The 19636-nt window shown below is 44.3% G+C and overlaps 1 long non-coding RNA gene across 1 annotated transcript; it reads right to left on the bottom strand.

Moving 5' to 3' along the window:
• Positions 1-2951: 2951 nt before the first annotated feature.
• Positions 2952-8065, bottom strand: LOC119289868. The gene is made up of 9 exons (XR_005141632.1): positions 7652-8065; positions 7356-7444; positions 6884-7281; positions 5717-5902; positions 5540-5614; positions 4761-4867; positions 4550-4683; positions 3239-3320; positions 2952-3124 (listed from the first exon to the last, which is right to left on the bottom strand). It is a non-coding gene; the product is annotated as an uncharacterized LOC119289868 (long non-coding RNA).
• Positions 8066-19636: the final 11571 nt, after the last annotated feature.

Below are 19636 nucleotides of genomic sequence, written 5' to 3' on the forward strand. Positions count from 1 at the left end.
CCGAGCCGCGGTGGTTGTCTTGCTGCCCTTCCTCATTTCTTGCCCGGCCCCCATGGACGACTTCGTAGTCATCTTCATCACCTTGCCACCGATAGCCATCCATGAAACCACGCAAGAGCAGGTGGTCCCGCACCTGCCCGGAATCCGGGTCCGCAATAAGGCTATTCAGCTTGCATCTTCGACACGGACATCTTATCTCCGTCTCGTTCTTTTGAAGCATCTCGGCCTTCGCGGACCTCAAAAACCTATTCACGATGCCTTCGGTCATCGTGCGGACCATGGTCGCCTGCGGGGTAGAGCAAAACGATATTTTAGAACCAAGAAAAAATTTGACATGACTTTCCCTAAAAATAGGACCAAAAAGAATGCTTAATGCCAAAATTCTCGCCGAAACGGAAATGAATCAACATTCCGGCAAAATATTGGCAACTATCGCATTTCAAATACCGATACACCTCCAAACACAAACACATATGCAACACCACAAACATATGCAACACCACGAACATACATAGATCTAGCTAGGCCATAAAAAGTGCATGTGCACATTGTTGTAGGGAGAACAACATAAATATAGCTTCCCCCCTTACTTACCTAGCAAAACAAGGTAACTTAACCACTTAATTTGAATGAATCTATGGTGGAAATGAGGTGAAAAAGAGGAGGCACCCGAGACAAGGAGGAGGCGGTGGAGAGAATGAAGTGGAGAGAAAGTGAGTGTGGGAGGAGAGGCTGTCCAAAATATCTTGTTGCTGCCCACTTACTAATGGCGCACCAGCAACAAATGCGCCATTAGTAATCCAGGTTACTAATGGCGCACCAGCAACAAATGCGCCATTAGTAATCCAGGTTACTAATGGTGCACCCCCTGTTGATGCGCCATTAGTAGTTTTGCAAAAAAAGGAATAAAAACAATAATAAAAAAATAACATTAGTGGCGCACCTTCTGGCTGGTGCGCCATTACTAGTTACAACTAGTAATGGCGCACCACCAGTGGATGCGCCATTAGTATGTTTGGACAGGCGCACTAGTTCAAAAGCGCATCAGAAGATGGTGCGCCATTAGTATATACTAATGGCGCATCACATGTCTGGTGCGCCATTAGTGTCAATTCCATCTATAGCCCTTTTCCTAGTAGTGGAGAGTTAGACTATTTACATTTGATGACATTCATGCTCGTGACATGGTAAATGCATCTCCTTGTCATATTTCTCTTCCCCTCCCTCTCCCACAATCCTTCTTCTTCTTCTTCTTCTTCGTGTGTTTCACACTGGGCAAAGCATAATCATTGATATGAATTGTCATTAAAATATCAAATCAACACAACAATCTATCATCTGCTCCAAAATTGACACCTATGTTTAACATACATTTTGGAAAAACAACTGCAATGTTGCTGTCAAGATAACATTTTGGAAGCACATTTCTCTCTAATCAATATTAATAGATCAAGCACATTTATCCCAAGTCAATATTAATAGACCAGGCACTAACAAAATTATTCTGTTAGTGTAAAGCAGACCAAATGACATGGAACACACACCAATCTATTCAGGAGTGTTACATTAATCAAACAACTTTGTTCAGTATGGTAGCTATATAAGTTGTCCAGATATTTTTCATGTTGACAGAAATTAGCAATGCTCACAGCTACAAACGAAATTGGTCAGAGCCAAGTTTCTAGCACCTTTCTATTTTTACACAGCGCCACATTCTTAGTTTTCAAAGATTGAACTTCTTAATAATGACATGACTTCACGTCCATGCAGGAGCTTTAGGGTCGATCTGGCCCAACAAATTGCTCCGATGCCGGCGAGGAACCTTCCGCTCGAGCTTCCATCGCCCCTCTACCACATAGATCTGGTCGTCTCCACTCACTCCCCTCATAGGCGGCAGCTAGTTGACGTGCTGAGCCACTCATTGCTGTCTCCACTCACTCCCCTCGTAGGAATATTGAACCGTAAAAATATTTTCAAATTATTAGGCTTGTACCATGAATTACGTCACTTCTACGAACAAGTCAAGACACAAAGCTTTTGTGTTTGGTTAGAAAATTAAGCAGATATACACGGACATTTAATCAACCAATGCACATCAAGACACAAAGCTTTTGTGTTTCTGTCCGAGTACACATATATAATCCCTCCGTCCCAAAATTTGTGTCTTAAATTAGTCTAGATATGGATGTATCTAATACTAAAACGTGACTTGATACATCCGTATTTAGACAAATCTAAGACGAGAATTTTGGGACAGAGGGAGTATGTCTTAGGAGAATATTGTAGTGGGGTAAGCAAATAACAAATTATAAATTTGGCAAGCATGTTGGTTGATAAAAACAGAGTAATAAATAAACCAAGTGAGACTAATTCTATGGTGTACCTAATCATTTTTTTTCCTTTAAGATTCAGTTGTATATATGTAACTGTAGAAAAATCTTGACATTCTCAAGAGATTAAAAAAATCACCATGTCATACCTGCACGTATTTGATTGGTTTCCCTGTTCTATTCACCTTCCCATTCTTCACTAATTCCTCCTTCAAGTCTCCATCTTCTGACTGCATTCAATCAGATTTGAAGCTCATGCATCCTCCTTTTCTTCCCATGCCTGAGTCGCCTTCTCCTTAGGTCCACCGTTGCCCCCGACCATCCCTCTACCCCACCCCACCCCTCTTCTAAAATTCCATGCTCGTTGTCGTCTTCTACCTCCTTGAGTTCCCATCACCCACCTTTCGGCACTGGTTGCAGCTGGTGCCGATGTCGTGTGCCGCCCTGCCTGAGCCACCTTCTCTGATGGTCCACTGTTGCCCATGGCCATACCTCTAAACCCCCACTTTTACGGCGGCGGTGAGCACCCACACCGCATGATTGGTAAGGCTACAACTTTTTGTTGCCAAATTTTACATAAATAAAAAATGTATACTCTTTCAGTCACAACTTGCGGTTTATTTCAATATATCAAATGTTACAAGAAAAAATATGCAGTAGACAGAGAAGACAAGAACATGTAGTAAACTTCGGATGGTCTATTACTTTTATCTTTGCACATCACATTGGTCATCATTTGTTGAATCCTTAGCGCGACCTATACAAAACTAAAAAGTATGACAGATGGTATCTCCCTGTATAGTATATGACACAACAAATAAATGTGAGCCCATCCAGTTATGTTCTTAATATTCTCATTAAGTAATGTTGTATGAATAAAGGAGAAGGTTGAATTTGCCTCCTATTACCTTCCAACCGATTTGTTTTGCATGGTCCACAGCCGGTATAAGGTCGGTATCCGATGAGAGTATGGTGATCATCATCTTCGTACTATCAAATGGTATCAGGAAAAGAAGAAACATTAGAGAACTGACATAGTGATATAGGTATATAGGCACATATGTAGAGAATGGAGCTTGACCAATACCAGAATTTGATGTAGGTTCAATTTATCAATGTCATTGCCAAGTCATTAAAGAATCGACATTACCGTGCTGGTGGTTGTGCACCTGGCGTCTGTCATGCTTCGAGATCGCCGGGCGGCGGGGGTTGGGGCACTGGCCCGGCGTGGCACCACGGTGGCTTGGCGGGTTGCCTGCGGCGGCGGCTGGATTTCTGGCGTCAGTTCGTTTGTAGGCGGCCTAGTTCGACCTTCGAGCCATCTTCGCGGCGTCCGACCGCTATCTTCGTCAAAGGGCTGGCCTTCCCCCGCTGTGGTCCATCACTCGTCTTGCGCCCGGCAGCAGGACTGACCTCGTCTCGCACCCGGCAGCAGGACTGACCTCGTCTCGCGCCCGGCAGCAGGACCGAGCATGTCTCGCCCCCGGCAGCAGGACCATGCTCGTCTCGCGCCCGACAGCAGGACCGAGCTCGTCTCGCGCCCGGTGCTGCAGAACGGGTCGATGAAGGCCAAGTTTGGCCGGCCTATTGGGTCGCGGCACTGGTGGTGCTTCCGCGGTGCTCATGGGCAGAGCTCGTGGCTTGGTGCTGCCCGGTTACCACGGCCGTGTGGGCGGCATGGTAGCTGGGGTGTGGCGTTCAGTGGCGGTGAGTGGTGCCCGGGGTGAAAACCTGCTCTATCTTCGGACGGACCGGCGGCGGTGAAACTCGTTCCCTTCTTGAAGGCGTCGTCACGGCTCTCATTGCCCGTCGTGTTGCTCTAGGGGAAACTCGGATCCTCGGATCGGGCGGTGGCAGCGTTCCGGTGTCGTTCCCTTCCTAAAGACGCCGCCTTGGAACCCACGGTTCGTCATATGCGGCTTCACCCCTTAGTGTAGTGCTTGGGTTGGTGTTGCTGCGCTCAGCGCTTATGTATCCTGCCTTGGGTGTGTGTGTGCGTGTGTTGTGAGGGTGTGTGCTTGTATCAGATGCTGTTGATCATTGCTTTATATATAAAGCGGGGCGAAAACCTTTTTCGGTAATTCTGTCAGTCTACTCGTGTCTGAAATTTGAACATCACACTTGAACCTTACAGGCTATAATATAAATTCTGGGCATGACATGGAAAAAGAGCGACGATATAACTCCAGCTAGCGTGATAACAAAATGAGAGTGCATACCAGAGTTAAATATGTACATCCTGCCTTTTTTGTCCTGAATCTTGAACCCAAAAGTGTTTGATAAGCCTGAATCCAGAAAGAAGGCTGATCTTCCCATTTCTATTGCCTCGAATGCCACTTTAGTTGATCCTTCGCTGAGAGATGCCATAGTGATTTAGTCACAGAAAAAAACCATGTCATCAAAATCATGTTTTGAAAAAGAAATGCTAACCTTCTGGAATCATCATCATCATCGAGGCCCACTTGACATTGTTAAATCCCAGAACCTCTGCACCATAAAGAAGTCACCTCAGAGCCCATTGATCCAGTGTTTCCGACCTGAATACAACAACACAAACACGCATGGCATATAAACAAAACATGCATGATGTCTCCAAACTTATATATAGAGAGTAACGATAAGAATACACAACACTGAAAACAACCTTAGCTGGAACAATTGAGGATATAATGTAAAGCTAGCTTATTTCATTGTGTTCCCATTAAAAAAAGCTTATTTCATTGTGTTATTAACTGTAGGTATTGCGCAAATAAAAGGTGGTAACAAAGTCTTGATCAGAGATGGTGGGGGCAACAAAGAAGTTCTGCCTCTCAATGATGTGCATTCTGAGGAACCTCCAACAAAGCCTTGATCAGAACCCTTCCTGTCCGGGAGGAGCCAGCAAGTATGATAATTCTTCTGGTGGTAATATGAACACGTTAAGTGATGATGCTTCTCCTTGAGTGGGATTACCGGATTATGCCAGAAATGAGTGTTTTCTCAATTAAGAAGAAGTTTTTCTAGGTCTCCTCTCGATTCCGCATCTTTATGAACAAAACAAAATCACAAGACATCTCCATGTTACTTGAAATAAGCCAGAGAAAGAAACTACAGAAAATATGTAGTCGAGTACACGAGAATTTTCTGATGTGTAGAATCTAGAAAAATATGTGCAGTGCAGAACCAGAGGAATCAACCAATTTAGATGACTTGTGAAGTTTTGGGGAGACCTCATGGGTGAACCTGGTCAGGCCTTTGAAGCCACCGACATTTTCTCTTTGGCTTACTTCCTTGCTGCAATTGTCCTAACCAAAGAGATATACGTATAATATAACCACACTTAGTCTGGTACAGTAAGAGCTTGAAAATACATAAAATTACATTATATGTAGAAAATGGAAAAGCACCTGAAGGCAGACATAGAGATGTGCGTACAGGGGTTAACTCGAGTAAAATGGAGGGAGGAGACAGGAGAGTATATCACTCATAGTCGTATAGGATACCTCAAAAGCTACCGAAACGAAAGCTGAATCTACATTCTCCAACATATGCTGCTTCGGTTAAGGCAGTTTATCCCTGAAAAAATAGACAAACTAACCAAAAAAACTTGTTTAGATTGATCCACATCACATAAGTAAATGTCGCATAAGAGCTTTGTTAATTTTAGCATACTGGCTTCTGTTGATATAACTCAGCAAGAAGGCGTGTTGTGCAGAACTACATATACACAATTAAAATGAAAAGAAAAAATTCTATAACACCTATTTAGTTCATGAAATTAGCCACTACATTATAAATTGAATACATTCATTAGCAGGATAACACAATGGGAAGTATGTCTTCATCGTAATAAGATATATAATGAACACCCAAGAATGAAGCATCTGATATATTGAGCGATAAAAAAATCTCACTATGAGTACGAATTGTACTTTCAAATCAGGCATGCAAATCCGCCAATTTTATGATCTAGCCATCACCTTTGCTATACAAAAATATTATGTATAGGTACTAAGGTACATGGTAATTATTTAACATTAAGATGGCAAAAAAAACATTGTCCATTCATTTTCTAATCTATGCAACCATCACAATGTCGCGGATTATTGGCCAGGTAAAGTTCACAATTAGCATCATCAAATCTCTTATCCAAGCAGCACACGTCAAGAACATTTATCTTCAGTCGTATTAGGTAGATATTGCCAGCAAAATATTTCTATTTGTGAGTTGTCGTAACCGTGAATATGCTGATATATTTGTTGGTTGGTTAGTTTAAGAAGTTCTGGTGCTACTTTAAATTTTCTTATATACAGGAAGATTTAAAGCAAGACATAACAATCTTAGTATACTGCACACAAATACTTGTTAGGATCAACAACCGGTATTTTCCAAGGTCTTGGTTTCACAATAACATAACTGAAATTAGCAAGATATTAGCCTCAAATGTAACAAGAGTTTCTCTTGGCCAATAAATCTCTACTGTTTAAAAGGGGATACAACTATACAAAGGTACATGAATAAAAAAAATAGAGACAGGATAACACAAGGAAAAACACAACCTAAATTATTTGTACCTGTCGATGAAGGTTGTTTTGTTCGACATCATAACCATGACAGTACCCAAGACTCCTAGCAGGTTAAAGAAAAACAATACATCAGTGACAGCAAGAAGTTGAATTAACCAACCTGAAGTGAAACATCCAGGTTCATAACAGCCTAAATGCTTCCTAGAATGAAACTACAAAACAATTAAGGCTACGGTAGCAACATTACCATTCCACAAGCTGCTATATGCAATGCCACCACCAAGCCAAATCCTCTAGCATTGACCAACTCTGGTCGGATGATTAACATTGACTCAGAACAGAGAAAGGGAGGTCGAATTGCATTACCAGATTGTGGTGGTGTGGAGTTACATAAAACATGATGTAGTAGTGAAAATCAAGTGATGAACCTTCAAGATGCTCAAAATCTAGGAATAAAAAAAGAAACATACTTTCAATTTCAATGAGATCCCTCGGGAAGTTCCTTTGCAGTAGAACATACCTCTACTCGAAGATTTCCCTTTTACTTTTCGAACCAGGATGTAAAATCATTTTCAGCGTATTAGTTGTCTTTATCTTCTCCATCAGATCCTGCCACATATACATGAATGAACAAGTGCCGTAGTGAATTCTATAAATTACAAACTATTTGAAGGTTGAAGCGCACAAATCAAGTGATTGTTATGCATGCAATTAGACACTGGAGCAGATGATGTACTACCCAAAGCCAAGCCTCACATCATTTGTAGAAACTGCAAGCCAAATCAAACAACAACAAAATTGAAGAGCAGCATTTACCTCTGAATGGCAAGCATCCCCTCTTGAAAAAGCTGATCCAAGTTGAGGTAGCCCAAGAATCCACACGCGCTGTGGTGAAGAGGAGGCATGTTGGCAGCCCCATCGCCTTGTCCACGTGCACCGCAGATCCTATGACACCATCAGCGACAACATGGATCACCAGTAGAACTCTGTTCGTCCTTCCGTGCCTCCCGACAAGCTCCGACGCGTGGTGTCTTGCCCGGAATGAGGGAGCTGGGCAAGCGGCCTATGCGTTGCTACGGACGGCGGCGGCATAACATATTACAAAATGGAAGGCAATATATTAACACCCATATTAGCATCCTGACACATGGAACTGGGAAATTGAGGGACATGTACAGTAGCTACAATACCATACTTACCAGTCAGATTAGCATAACCCACCAGCCAGATTAGCATAACCCACATCTATCTAAATGAAAAGAAATTAAGGCTAAAATACTTTAGGATAAACTGGAAGGCAGATATTCTGAACATGTACCAAAAACATACCGAGAGAACTGTGAGTTGCATACCAAACCTTTCCTCACCTCATATCCATCACAATTCGAGCCCCATATACTCAAGTCGAGAACAACACAAACATAGGCCTGAGCGCTCACCTAAAAAACAAAAACATCACAAAGATTAAGCGATTAGATTGAAAGAGGAGGAGACCAATCCCGACGGCACGTACGTCTCCCCCCGATTGTCCTCCACTTCACCCTTCTGCTCGCCCTCCTCGCTGGCATGCACCTTCTCCTGTTGCTGGCCTCCTCCCCCTCCCCTACTTTTTTCAAACACCAAAAAGAAGTATTCATTCACGTGTGCTGACGAGCAATGTCTCAACTCAACCAGCAATAAAAAAATCCAAGAACAATGTTGGTACAGCGTTTCATCAAACAGGTCACATACCAGTAGATGTTGAACAAGACAAGATGGCCAGCAAAAATGTCGCCTTGTGCTCGTGCTCGGGCAACACCAGTATATGAGAAAATTTTGAGTTGGTGCTCCAGGAGCAGCATCGTCAAAGAAAAAAACCTAACAGGAACGAACCACACCCCATCGTTGATATATTTCCATCCCCATTACTCGTCACAGGAGCTGCAGGCCACCACAATGGGCATGAGATGAGAGGAAGGGGGTGGTCGGGGATGGAGTGGAAGGAGGTGCGGAGGGGACATGGGTGAGGTTACCTACATGGTGAGGTCAGAGGCGACTATGCAGGAAGGCACGGCGATGCGGGAGGATGGCAGGGGTCGTAGTGCCATCCCCATGGCCAGGTGGATCCACTTTCCTTGCTGCCATCCTCCACTCCCATGGAGAGGAGACGGCGTGGCGCCCGTCGAGTGCAGCCGAGGCGGCGACCGGCGAAGTAGGGCGGCGCGCTGCCGCTGTCTTCGCCTCCTCTGTGGTATAACGGGCGAGGGGTGCGTGAGGCAGTTCGGGGCGCAAGGGGAGGGGCCATGGCAGAGGAGGCGGCGCTGGGAGAGGGAGCGGCGGGGATGCTCGGGCGCTGGGAGAGGGAGCGACGGCGGCGCACGGGGACGAGGCGATGGTTGCGGCGGCGGATCCGCGAAGGCGACGGTGCCAGGAAGATCGCATCCGCGAACGCGCGTATAGAGGGAGGGAAGGAAATGTCTCGGGATTGAGGTGCGGTGGCGGCGGCGGCAGCGGGTGGAGAAGAGGAGAGGAGCGATGGCTAGCTAGGGATTGAGGGAGCGGGGCATGTGCGCTGTTTTTTCTGAATTTTTTTTCCACCGGTTCGGTGTGTGGGAGGGGATGATGACGAAAAAAATCGGTGGTGGGGGATGACGAAAATAAACCAGCGAAAATAAAACTGCGTGGATTATTCACCAACTGCTTCATTAGGAGTAGAGATATCTTATATCTTATATCTTATAGTATTTACTAATTGGAGGCACCATTAAAACCTTCTCATTGATCCACATCTTCAGAATTAATTACACTGTTGGATTAAATAATTAAAGCCAGAGATAGAAAGAAAACTTACGTAGCAGAAAGAGTCTAGAAAAAGGCTCATGACACGTTCAACATTGCTGCGATAGAAAGAAAGCATCCATCATTGCCTTAAAAAAAGATTCCATCCTTCCATAAAAACTCTAGCAATGTGAAGTAAAAAAGATACCTAAATCCTAAAAAGTGGGCGGATGCTAATTTGTCTTACAGAGCAGCCGGGCTTGCGCGCCGTCCGATCGGCATCTCGCGGTCACGCGCGTTTCTGGTGGAAACAGGGCGAAACCGTCGATGCGCGCGCCAGGTGTCCCCTGGTCGTGGCGTCGTGGTCGAGACCCGTTGGGCGCTCAGTGTGGTTGCGTCTCGCTCCCCTCTCCTGTTCCTCTCCACTCCCCATCCCTCCCATTCGAAACTGCTCCCGACCGCAGCGGAGCGGATCTCGCCTTCCAATCCCCCCAACCCATCCCCCAAATCCACCGGTCGAGACCCGAGAGCAGCGGGCGGCGTGTCGGCGATTCGGCGGTCGTCTTTCGCCGGAGTGAGGGCGGGACAGCGGGCGCGGCGTCAAGGAACGCGGTGCAGCGGCGGAGACGCGACCGAGGAGGGACGTCGCGCTGCAGGCCGCGGCGGAAGGAGCAGTACCGGAGACGCGGCAGAGGAGGAACGGCGTGCGCGGCCGTTGTTCTGTTGGCGTAGAGGGGCAAAATCGCGGCGAATCCGCTGGTATGCCCATCGATCTCTTCCGGTCCTCCGCGTTTAGGTTGTCCAAATCGACGCGCTCTGCCGCTTCGCCGCGGACAGAGGAGAAACGGCACGCGTGCGGCCGTCGTGCGGTTGTTGTAGAGGTGCCGAATCGTGGCGGGTCGATGCGCTCCTCCACGTTTGAATAAGTTGACGAAATCGAGTAGCAGATGGTAGAATTGATGGAGAACTCGTTAATTTGGAGAGGGACGACCACACGGGGCATTTCGTGTTCCTAGGCTATTGGTGAACTAGGATTGGTTGTAGTATTCGAAGGCAAGCCTTGGTGCTGTAGATTTTCGGTATTGTAGATGTTGAGGTTGATCCTGATGGGTGACTGACTTGCCTGAATATGGTTCATGTGTTGCCTGCACAAGTGTTTTGACAGTGTTTTGATTTAGTGCACAAGAATAATGCTTATCTCATGTCAATGTTGCCCTTGTTTTGTGAGTGACTTGCCTGATATGGTTCATGTGTTGCCTGTGCAGGTGTTTTGACAGTGTTGTTGGTTTAATGTAGGACAATAATGCCTCTCCCATGTCAATGTTGCCTTGTTTTTTGTGAGTGACTTGCCTGATATGGTTTGTATGTCGTCTACGAAGGTGGTTCCACATTGTGTTTTGATTTAGTGCAGGACAGTAATGCCTCTCCCATGTCAATGTTGCCTTGTTTTTTGTGAGTGACTTGCTTGATATGGTTTGTGTGTCGCCTACGAAGGTGGTTTCACAGTGTGTTTTGATTTAGTGCAGGACAGTAATGATTTAGCAATGGAAAATGTACATGTGATTTTTTGTGTGTGCGTGAGGTAGGAATTAATTCAATAGAGGGAGGTTAATAGGGCTATTTTGTAGGATAGTTTTAAGCATTTCACGAGAATTCATTCTGTGATTTTTTGTTCTAGGTGCCTTGATTTGTTTCAGATTCTATAGGAAATGTAGAGGGAGGGTAATAGGGCCAATTATAGGATAGTTGTAATATAGTGAAAATCAGATAGTTTACAACAAATGGAACTATGCTATAGGTTCATGTTGTTGAAATGTTTGTGTATTAGGTTCATGTGCTGTGGTTCGACGCTCGTGTTTGTTTCGACTGAGTTGTAGATATGTATGTCAGTTTCGCTTAAGTTTTGTGACTGAGTTGTCAGGCTTTTTTGCTGGAGTTTTCCTAGTCAGTTGCCTGAATTGCCCTCAACTGTTGCATAGTGTGCCTGGCTGTGAAGGTTTTGTTAGTCAGTTGCCCTAACATGCCCTCAACCATTTTTTGCCTAGTGTCTTTGTGTAATGCCTGGCTTTTGCTCAAGCTTTTCTCAGCCATTTGCCTGAAATGCCAACTTGTGTTGCCTAGCAGCCACCATATATACTGCATTTGTGTAATCTCAAATTTGCTCAAGCTTTCTTAGCCGTTTGCCTTAAATGCCAACATGCGTTGCCTGGTGATTGTTGTGCAATATTTGTTTGTTGTTCCTTGTAGTCATGTTTTACTTAGGTTTTTTGTATGTACTTTTGTATTAATGTTGTAACATATATTGAAAATCAGATAGTTTACGACGCTTTTCACTGCCCACATTTTTTAAATCGCTGTTCCTTTAAATATGCAACAGAAATTAGATGGCTGGGACAAGTCATAAGTCAAAACAGGATGGACCTGCTGGATCAAGCCATGACGACCTTGCATCTCATGGGGATGAAGAGCATCAAACACAGGTGTGCACATGCTCAGGAAGTTTTTATGTTCTTCCTGTACATAACAGATTTTGTTTTCCATTTTTTATTTATTTTTGTGGTTTCTATCTTCCAGCCACGGAGCAGTGCACCAATAACTGGGTACAAGCGTATGAGAACTAAAGCAGCCGCTGTAAGGGGGAAGCGCCCTGATGATATCATTAGTAACGACAATAGCAATGAGAGCCAAGCTGCAGATGCTGGGAATAAAAATGTCGAATGTGCAGACGTCGACCAACCTCCAAAAGCAAAACGCCAGAAGACGGGAGGAACTGAGGTATTTTGCATAGTTGCCTCAGTTTCACTGAGCAGTTGCCCAGCATGATGCATAAGTTGCCTATGTTGTGATGAACCTTTTTCCCTTTCTTTTTTGCTAATTCCCTTTTTTTGTTTTTCCCTTATGTGCAATAGGGTCGTAGGAACAGGGCATCCCCTGCAAGGCTCTTCAAGTTGAACAAGGACTTGGTTCCTGACCAAAAGGGTGTCATCATCGAAAAAGAATTTGGCGGCATTCTGGACCTTGCAGCAAGTAGCATGCCCGGAGATTTTAGCCAGTGGATAATGAAGCATTACGACCCGGAGATTTCGCAGATAGTCATTCCAGAAAGGGGGAAGATTCCTGTAGATGCCTCTAGTGTCCGTAGGATATGGGGTTTGCCCAACAGGGGCAGGAAGGTGTGCTTCGAGAATCGGCCTGAAATCACAAATGCAATCTACAGTATTTATAACATCACATCGAAGAACTCCCCAACCCTCACAGAAATGGTGCAAGATGATCGTAGACATGGGAGGATCTCATGATGATGACTTTGTCCGCGCTTGGCTAGCTCTTGTTTTTTCGTGCTTACTTGCCCCTTCAACTAGTTTGAGCATTTCCCCAAAGAGTTTCCCGGCGGTCATGGATGTCAATGGAATAACGGAAACCAATATATGCCAGTTTGTTGTTGATCAATTAAAGCTTGCGTTCACTTCGGGGCGTGCTAACAAGAATGCTGTTTGTTGTTGTGTTTTCCACCTTGTTGTAAGTGCTTCAAACTGTTTTGTTTTTTTAAGCATCAATTGTTTACTTATCTTATCTTTTCTTTTTGCAATCATTAGGTAACTTAAACATTTCTGTTCTTTTTTCTTGTCTATACGCAGCTATTGTACCTAGACTCTTTGGATGTTGATGAGCCAATCCCGAACTTGGTACCAATGGTTTCAGTCTGGAATTCAGATTTAATCTCCAGAGTTATCAAGAAGGACAGGAAGGCTCCAGGAGAATATGGCAAATTGCGGGTAACTCAATTTTTTTGTTTTAGGATATATATTTATTGTCATATTGTTTTTAGGCAACACTACCATTTTTTAGAGTAGGCAATTCACTTTGAAAGAGCATGCAAGGTAATGTATCTTTTTGGGCAAGTGCCATGCACATAGTTGGATTATGTTCACATGAAGGATTTGTTTGGTTGTTGTATTCTAACAGTAGCTGCTGGAGTACATCTTTTTAGCTCTTTTTTTGTCTGTGCAATTTGCATGTTGAAAAGTAGCAAATTTATACAACCACCCAAGAAACTTATGTTCTGAAAACTAGCAACTTGCATACTAGTTCTTCATTTTTGTTGATTAGAGTATCCACTAATAGTAAGCAACAAGGGGGGGGGAGTGTCTTAATGGTTGCAAGAATTTAAAGACTATTAGTAGTACTGTTTTTCTTCATTTCTCAGTTCTTTTTTGGTTTGGGAGTGCTAGAATTGTTGTCACTCATAGTTTTTTTTAATCTTCTTTTGCTATAAACCACCAGCTCAAGACGGAGTTTTCTCGGTGTGCGGATGATAGCTTGTTTGGCAGTATGGACCACATCACCAAATTTGTTGCCGCAAGATTGCCCGAGTCATATGACAAATCAGTAAGTTATCGAGCACTGGTTTTTTGCTCTCACTGTTGTTCCCCTTTTTATCGCCATTTGTACGTTCAACCATTTTCTTTCAGAATCTTCAATAGAAGATATGTACTTATCATGTTCTCTACCATCCACTTTTATGTTTTACAGAAGCAAAAGAAGCTCACAGGGTTGGTGCACGAAATGTGTTCCGTAATTTCTCATGCAGTGGGGAAGCTCGTGACTGGGGTTGGGAAGATAGATGATGATGAATGGGGGACAAAGGAGGTAGATCCTACTACTGCGGAGACAAGCAGGCGGCAGTCTAACAGAAGGAGCAAGCGAGTACCAGCCGGAAGAGACAGCTTACCAAGTGAGGAGGAGTCGTTTAATTCAGACAGCGACGACAGCGAGGCAGCCGACAGTGAAAGCGAGGGAGGTGGCAGAGATAAAGGTAGTGATGAAAGCGACAGCGATGAAAGTTCAGACAGCGATGATGGTCATGATGGATCAAGTGGAGTTCAGGGGAAATCAAGTAGCCAGGGAGCACGACAAACGGTTGACATGGGGACGGAAGACGGAACTGAGGGGAACGAGGACAATGATGATGACGAAGAAGAAGAGGATGACGAAAAAGAAGATGATGAAGGAAAGGAGGACGATGACGATGAAGAAGGCGATGGGGATGACAAAGACAAGGAAGATGATGGGGAAGGGAAGCAGGATGAAGATGATGAAGATGACAACGGAGGTGGCAACGGTGGTTCAGGCAGCAATGGTGGCTCCGATCGGGACGAGGATCCCGTAGCGGAGAACCCAAGCAGCGATGATGATGAACAAAGCACGCTGCAATTTCTGATTGAAAAGAAGAGGGACAGAAAGGCAAAAGGATTGGATGAGGCAGATAGCATCTGTATGAAAGACATTGTGTTGACAGAATTCAAAACTGCTGTTTCCCAGGAACCACGCTTCCCTTTTTTTGAAGTGAAAGAAATGTGGGATATTGATGACATAACCATGGCAACCAAAGCGAAGAGGATGTTCGAAAAGTTGTTGAGGGGGGAAGACTTGAATTTGGGCTTCACATTCAACCCCAAGGAAATATGCCCAAAGGCGACTCGGCAGAAAATAATGAGACAATTTGGCGCCGCTCTAAATGAAGCTACAGAACAGAAGATTGCTTGTCGAAACGAACTACTACCACTCCCTCCATCAAAGAAGATGAAGAAAACTGTCAGTTTCGTATTGGAGCCATCTGTGATGAACAAAACAGCAATTCATCCACAAGCATATCGTGCCGAAAATCCCGGTTACGGCCAAGGGGGAAAGCCAAGGCAGTCAGCCATGAAAAAATCTGGTCCTTCTCAGCAGCAAAACAAGCAAATTCTGAAACAAAAGAGGCAATTTATGGGAATGCCAAAACATAGGTGGTAAAGAGTACACCAACAAGCTCAGCAACACCCCCGTGCAGCAAAGTTGGATATGAGGCAGTACCTACAGGAGTAGATCCAAAGCTTTCGGGTAATTTTCATTCCCAATGTCAAGCAAGTGGATCACATATTCTGGCAATTCAGTCTAAGGAGGAAGCAAGACCAGCTGCTTTTCAGGCAAGTTCTGTAGAGGAAACACTGGACCCCACAAAAGTAAGGCCAGTACAACTCAAGGAGGGACCCACAGTGCTAGTAAGCACAGGAAACCACAGCGGAGCACAACCACTAGGTGACTTAAATGGTCAAGTGCCTTTCCTGTCTCGGGGAAATGTGATGCAGTCAGCCAATGGTATCCAGAGGGCCAAGGTGCAAGACTTCAAGGCATCACCTGAGGCTCGATCATTAAATCATGTAGGATACAAAAAGGAGAAAGAGAACATCCCTCCAGTGCTATGTACGGAGATCAATAGGATACAACACCTTCCCGAAGCTATAACCATGGGAAAAAGTCCGAAACAAAAGTTGCTAAGAGCCCTAGGGAAATTGCCTGTCTGCCCAACTGTACTTGCCCAACCTGAGGCCACTAGTGTTCCAGAAGCAGTAACCATGGGAAAAATCCCAGAACAAAAGTTGCCAAGAGCCCTAGGGAAATTGCCTGTCTGCTCAAATGTACTTGCCCAACCTGAGGCCACAAGTGTTCCAGAAGCAGTAGTAGCAACTGGCCAGGGGAACACTTACCATTTCTCTAATGTGGAGTAGCGGTACCACGAATTCATGTGTGTTAATGGGAAGGCAACAAATGCACTAGAAATCAATGTTCTAGCTGTGAGTGAGCTGTTTGCAAGGTGTGTTGATCCAAACAGCAAGAATGCCCAATCCAACTCCACAAATCACAGCTTAGCAAATGAAGATAAATAACATTTTGATCAAAGGGACACCGAAAGATCTAATGATTTTTTCAAAGAGTACTGCCCAGCACCAAGTTTCGATCTAGGCATAGATGATTTGCCCACAAGATCTGGAGACAACACAGCACATCAACATGTTGGGTCAAGCACATTTGCAGAGCATGAGTTCAAGGAACTCCCAGTACATAACCAGCCAATCATTGATATAAACGAGGATGATTATCTGTTGGACGTTGAAGGCATCGACCCGTGTGTGCAAGCAGAAGGAAATGTGTACCAAACACTTGAAAAAAGTTCTAACCAAGGAGAAGTGGGGTCAGGCAGCAAGATTTACAGCAGTAGTAGCTTAGGAGAGATGCATCCACATCAATTCGAGAGAAGGATTATCAAGCCACCTCCTTGCAAGAGGTCACCATTCATTGACTATAATGAGAAGAAAGTCTACATGCCCAAACCCGAAGCAAATAGATTGTATGCATCAGTTATTTTGCATGGAAGAATTAGTGAAGAAGAATCACCAGATGTGGATACCAGGTATGACAGTATATTACTTCATTTATTTTTTGTCAGCTTTTGCACAATGCACTTTCCTCAGGCAAGGTCTATCATGTTATCCAGGCAATTCAAACTGTATTTACAAGCAATCCACTTATGGAATCAGGCAACTTGTCTTAGTGTGAAATTCTTTTTTTTGAAACAATCTCTCCTTGATATGACCATGCCCCCATGTGTTTTTCCTAAGTTGAAATGGTGGTAGGCAAATTATGGAAGGATTTTGTGAGCTGAATGCCTCTCTTTTTTTTCATGCAGCCCAAGGGTAATTGAATATGGCAAGTACTTTGTCACAGTCAGGGAGCTCGCAAACTCAATGAAGAAGGGAGGTTTTGTCGTGAGCCATGTAATGGAAGTTGGTATAGAGAGTATAATGATGAACTTGCCACCAGACTCAAAGAAGCTCGTGATGCCCGTCAGGTTCTCGGTAAGAAAACGTGAAGCAACTAACAGTGTAGTTTTGTGTTTCTTTCTTTTTCTTTTTTCATAAAAGGTCATGGTCATGTCTGTATTCTTTTTTACATCAGGTTCAGATGCAAAACATGGAGTTGAACGACAAGGAGCTCATTTCCCGGTTCAAGAAGTCGAATCGCTTGGACCGTAAAGACATGGTAAGTCAATGGTTTCTTTACTTTTTACCAATGCATTATATATGACTTTTTATGCTAAAAATTTTGCCTATGAAATTGCTTTCTGTGACAAGTTGCTTACATATGTCCATAACTTGCCTGTGCATTCTTGGCTGGTTGCTTGCATAAGTACATAACTTGCCTATGCATCTTTCTGTTTTTTGGCAAATTACTCACACAAGTACCAAACTTGCATGTGCATTTATGCTTCTTGAGTCCATGTCGTAACTTGTGAGAGCACACAGAAAAAGTTGCTTAAATCCAGCTTCTAGTATTTTATTTTTTTATACTAACCCCATTTGTTTTTTTCTAACAGATTATGTTCCCACTTTTAGAGAACATTGACAAGACAAAGCCTAAAACAGGCAATCATTACTGGATTTTTAACATGAACATAAGGGATCGACGTTTCGAAGCTCTTAATTCTTGGAGGACGCTAAAAAACAAGTCTTTAGATGTTTGTGCAAGGAAAATGGTTGCAAGTTTTCGATCTCTATGGGAAGAGCATTACGCCAGTTCCTGTGTCTCGCTGGATGACTTTGGGCTTACCAACATCGACGTTCCAAAACAGAACAATGAGTAAGCATCCACTTCTTTTCACATATTAACTATGGTTTTGTTCAGTTTTTTAGAAGTGACACACTACTACATAGAGGAAGCTAGCTAACTAGAAAAGTTCTTTTTTTCAATTTTTGTTTTAGGTTCGACTGTGGTGTTTTTGACGCTGGCAAATGGATGGGAGGCATTCCAAATTTCACAGCTGAGGATATTCCAAGCATAAGGAAACAGTTGACTAACGCGTGGGTTGACAATGCCAACAACAAGGCTCCATGGAAAAGCATACTCAAGTTAGCATAGGTCAGTTTTTTCTCCCCTCACGCACACTACATCCATGTAAATGCATGTGTTGTTTTCTTTGCTCTTTTCTGAACTTTTGGAGTGCCGAGGGGGGGAGTTGCCTGCATAAGAACTTGGAGCAGGCAACTCAATTGCATAAACAGGCAATTTAAGCTTTACCGGGAGGCAAGTTATTCAGAATAACCCATAAAAGATAAATAATATGATCATTACATAACCAGGGAATTGCTGCATTTTTAGCATTGCAGAATCTTATGTATGTAAGTTTTTCGACCATTATGGGGAGATCAAGGGTGTCTGCGGGGCAATTCAAAGCACACAACAGGCAACTCAAAACTTATAACCAGGCAACTCAAACTCTAGTGTGAGGCAAGTTAGCCACAAGAAACTGTAAACCAGAAAATAATAGTTTAGGATGTTCAAACATACAGACCCACAAATAGTTTAATTTGTCAATTCCATTCGACACATCTTTTCAGCCATCTGGTCACTGTTTGACCATTACACCAATCTGGTCGGGCAGCTTGCACCATTGTGGTTAACAGAACCACAATAGCTGCACTTGTTCTTTCCCTTCGGATGTAGCTCAAGTGCTGATTGAATTCTTTTTGACTTTGCCCTCCCTTTTGTTGTTGATTTTGGAGGGTCTCTAGGAATTACAGGGCCAAGTGTGGTACTAGGTCTTCCAAACTGTGGTTCAACCATCGTAGTACCTTGTGCGGCCGCAACAGCTGCATGTAGAGATGCCATACTGAGCGGCTGGTGCGCATGTCCACCAGGAGCTTGCTGAAGGGGAACGTAGTAATTTCAAAAAATTTCCTACGCACACGCAAGATCATGGTGATGGTATAGCAACGAGAGGGGAGAGTGTTCGTCCACGTACCCTCGTAGACCGTAAGCGGAAGCGTTATGACAACGCGGTTGATGTAGTCGTACGTCTTCACGATCCGACTGATCCAAGCACCGAACGTACGGCACCTCCGAGTTCAGCACACGTTCAGCTCGATGACGATCCCCAGGCTCCGATCCAGCAAAGCTTCGGGGATGAGTTCCGTCAGCACGACGGCGTGGTGACGATGATGATGTTCTACCGGCGCAGGGCTTCGCCTAAACTCCGCGACGATATGACCGAGGTGGAATATGGTGGAGGGGGGCACCGCACACGGCTAAGGAACGATCCGTAGATCAACTTGTGTCTCTGGGGTGCCCCCTTGCCCCCGTATATAAAGGAGGGAGGGGGGAGGCCGGGCGGCCCCTTGGGCGCGCCAAGGGAGGAGGAATCCTCCTCCTAGTAGGAGTAGGACT

Source organism: Triticum dicoccoides, chromosome 4A (genome assembly GCF_002162155.2).
Source record: "Triticum dicoccoides isolate Atlit2015 ecotype Zavitan chromosome 4A, WEW_v2.0, whole genome shotgun sequence".
Classification (NCBI taxonomy): Eukaryota; Viridiplantae; Streptophyta; class Magnoliopsida; order Poales; family Poaceae; genus Triticum; species Triticum dicoccoides.